Below are 4161 nucleotides of genomic sequence, written 5' to 3'. Positions count from 1 at the left end.
TCAAAAACTACTGTTTAACTAACAGAAACAAAACATAATATTTCTGAAATAATAAAGAAAATATTTTAAAACAAAACTAGAAAAGGAATTAGCCGAAATCCTAAAAGAGGTGAAACAGAAATTGTTTAACAAGAAACAGTGAGCTAAAATACTCAAACAAATCTGAAATATTTACAACTGATAAATAAGATCACTAGTGATCAGTAGCAAAAAGAATCAAATTAAAAGCTATTTTTAAACTCCTGGAATAGTCAAAACAAGGTTTAAACTAAATCTGATCTAATTCAAATTTGAAAATTTCAAACATAGACACATTATATGTTTTTAAAAACTACAGGAAATTTGTGAGCTACTGGAAAAATAATCAACATCATTGGACTTATGGATCAAAAGTTATGGCCAAAACAAAATTGGAACTATTCTGTTTTTGAACTAAACAGAGAAAAAACTGAATAAAAGCTAACTAATGAACGGGCCACGTGGCGATCTCTGGTTGGCTAGGGGGTGTGCGCAGCGGTGCTAAACTAACAAACGTCCGCACAATAGAAGAAAACTGTTTGGCTAACTAATTAAATAAAACAACCGCCGGTTCTTTTTAGAAAACCGAAGGGGTAAGTACCTATGTAATCTATACCGTTGGAAATAGATCTAAGGGCAAACCAAGAAAAAGAAAAAAAAATAGAACAGGAGGGGGAGGAGTTACCGTGGCTGGGAAGCTCCCGTGCTGGCAATGGCCGATGGGGCTGGGGTCGGGGTTGAGCTCCGGCGAGGGTGGGGGTACTCCGGCGGGGGGTTGGGAAGGGGTGGGGGTGGCGAGGCTCCAGGGGGGAGGGAGGCGAGGTGGAGGGAGTGCGGGGGGGGGGGGGGCGAGGCGAGGAGTTCCTGGTCGTGCTCCTGGCAGTAGTTTCTTCGTGGGGTGGGGAGGGAGTGCAGGGAGGGTGGTGCCGATGGGTTGGGGCTGCAGGGGGGCCGAAGTGGTGGAGGGGTGGCGGTGGGGTGGAGTGGGCTCGGCAGGGAGGGTTGGGGAGGTGCACGGGCGATGTGGAGGTGCACGGTGAGTTCTCTGGTGACCGACGGGGTGATGGTGGCGCGCGAGCTAGAGGCGAGGAGAGGGAGTTCTCTCGGGAAAAATGGAGAGAGGAGGACGGTGGGAATTTATAGGCGGTCTCGGATGGCGTCCGGAAGGAAAGAAGAGGGAGATCGGGAAGGAGAGAATTCCTTCCTCCATGGATAGAAAGCTTGCTGTGACGTGAAGAAGAAGAGAGGTAGGAGAAGATCTCCTGTTGGGCCAGTTTAGGAAAGTGTCTTAATGGGCCAGCCCTTATTTTCATTAAATAGAGATTTCTTTCCTATTTTTAAAACTAGGAAACTAAAACGATAAAAGCGAAATCAAATCAATTCGAAATAAAGAGTTTCTATATACTAAAATTATCAGAAAAATAAAATATAGATGATGGGCATTTTTCCACGGCAAAAATAAAAACTTCAGAAAAAATTATTTTCACAAAATTGCCTAAAAGGTTTATTTTCTTTTGCAAATAATTTTCAAATGACACTCTAAGTTTTAGGGTTCAAATAACTTTCAAAATGCCCGTGGGTTTGAGGGTCATGTTCCTCCTCTCTCGAATGTATTTCCCGGCATTTCTTGCACGAAGAAAACGAATGGAAATGCAAAAGAATTCAAATTATTTATAGTTGAAGAAGTCACGACATCTTCTCTCTTTGCTTTTTAAAAAGATTGAATTTGAATTCATCGGAGAAGGGGAAAGTCATTTTATTCCCTCTCATTCAAAATTTTTAAAAAGTTTCAAATTTTCACTCAAGTTTCAATCACTCAGGCAAACGAACAAACAATCTAATAATTAACATTCCAAAATTTATAATTTTGGGATGTTACAGAGAATTTCCCACTAGCTATATGGTGGTGACAAAACGAGAGACTGTCAATCATGAAGATCATGGTTCTCAAAATGCACAAGTGTGGAAAAGGTGGTAGTATTGTCCCTTCTCTCTTTTTCTCTCATATTTTTTTTCTATTTTGGTGGGCTCTTTGGCCTCTTTTTTATGGGCTTATTTGGCCTCTTTTATTTCCTCACATGGGACAATGCTCCAATAATGATGATCATCACACTTTCAACTCAAAACTTAGAGCTATTATGACTCTATATGGAATGCCTTTGGTAGTGTGTCGTGGCAATGATCTAGCATGGCATAGACATCAATGGAAACATCATGCTAGCTATCTTACGATCGTGCAAAGGCAATGTAGACGTGGTGGCACATATCATGGTGGTAGTTGCATGGCAATATATCTCGGAATGACTTTGAAAAATCCATAGTAGGTAGGTATGGTGATTGTTTTGAGGAAGGCTAATGGTGGGTTTTGTGCACCGGCGAGAGTTGCACGGCACTAAGAAGATAGTGATGGTGGAAGGTGAAAGTGCATCTAAACCATGGACTCAACATTAGTCATGAATAACTCATATACTTGTTGCAAAAGTTTTATTAGTAATCGAAACAAAGCATTCAAGGCATACTCCTAGGGGAAGGGTTGGTAGTTATAAACCATCGCGCGATCCCGACCGCCACACAAAGGATGACAATCGATAGACTAATCATGCTCAGATTTCATCACATAGAGGTTCACCATACGTGCATGCTACGGGAATCACTAACTTCAACACAAGTATTTCTAGATCCACGACACCTTACTAGCATGACTTCAATGTTACTATAACCACAACTCAAAACTAATTGAGATGAATCAAACTTCTCTAACTATTCAATGCACATGAAGGTGGAAGTTTTCGTATCCCTTTGAATAACTACCCCTTTTGAGACTACTTTCAAAGCATAGATCAACTACCAAGCCACGCACCGCTGTGCTCTAAAAGATATAAGTGAAGCACATGTGAGCTGAATTGTCTACCAAAAGATATAAGTGAAGCTCGACAAAATCACGGTGAGTGCATGACTCTCTCTCTAGGTGTGCAGCAAGGATGATTGTGACATAACAAAAATAAAAGACTCCTACGATACAAGACGCTCCAAGCAAAAACACATAACATGTGGTGAATAAAAATATAGCCCCAAGTAACGTTACCGATGGATTGAAGACGAGAGAGGCGATGCCTTCCCGGGGCATCCCCAAGCTTAGGCTTTTACGGCATCCTTGAATCTCTTGGGGTGCCTTGGGCATCCCCAAGCTTGAGATCTTGCCACTCTTTATCTCTTTGTCCATAAAACTTCACCCAAAACTTGAAAACTTCACAACACGAAACTTAAACAGAAACTCGTGATAACATTAGTACAAGAAAGCAAACCACCACTTCCTTAGGTACTGTAGCAAACTTAAATTCTACTTGTGATGATGTTGGGTTACTGCACTTTCAATCTTCCATGGCTAATACCCCCCGATACTATCCATAGTTTCATCAAAATAAGCAACCAACACAACAAAAACATAAATTGTTAACAGCAGACCAGTCTGTAGCAATCTGTATGTTTCGTATACTTCTGTTACCTCACAAAAATTGAAAAATTACGAAAGTCGGAAGAATTTGCGTAGCAATCAGCAGAAAAAATAATCAACTCAAAAGCTCTTACAAAAAAAATGAAAATTATTTTCGTGAGCACAAAGTTTCTGTCTCTTCCAGCATGACCAAACGATCATCCCCATGACTAATCATAACGGTTTTGCTTGGCACAAATGCAAAAAGAAACACAAAAAAAAATCATAACAGAATTATGAAAGTGTGGGAAACAAAAAACAGAAAGAAAAAGGATAAATTCGTTGGGTTGCCTCCCAACAAGCGCTTTTGTTTAACGCCCTTAGCTAGGCATTCAATGATGCTCTCACAAAAGACGAGAATTGAAGCACAACGAGAGCATCCTAAAGCATGTGAAAATCACATCTAAGTCTAACATACTTCCTATGCATAGGCATTTTATAGGAAAACAGATTGTCAAGACAACCAATAGTTGCCATATGCAAGGAAGAAGAAAGAGACAATAGCAATCTCCACATAATGAGAGGTAATTTGGTAACATGAAAGTTTCTACCAAAATATTTTCCTCTCCCATAGCAATTACATGTGGGATCATATTCGAATTCAACAATGTAACTATCACATAGGATATTCTTTTCATGATCCACATGCA

Source organism: Hordeum vulgare, chromosome 3H (genome assembly GCF_904849725.1).
Source record: "Hordeum vulgare subsp. vulgare chromosome 3H, MorexV3_pseudomolecules_assembly, whole genome shotgun sequence".
Lineage (NCBI taxonomy): Eukaryota > Viridiplantae > Streptophyta > Magnoliopsida > Poales > Poaceae > Hordeum > Hordeum vulgare.
Note: the sequence above shows the minus strand (reverse complement) of the source record.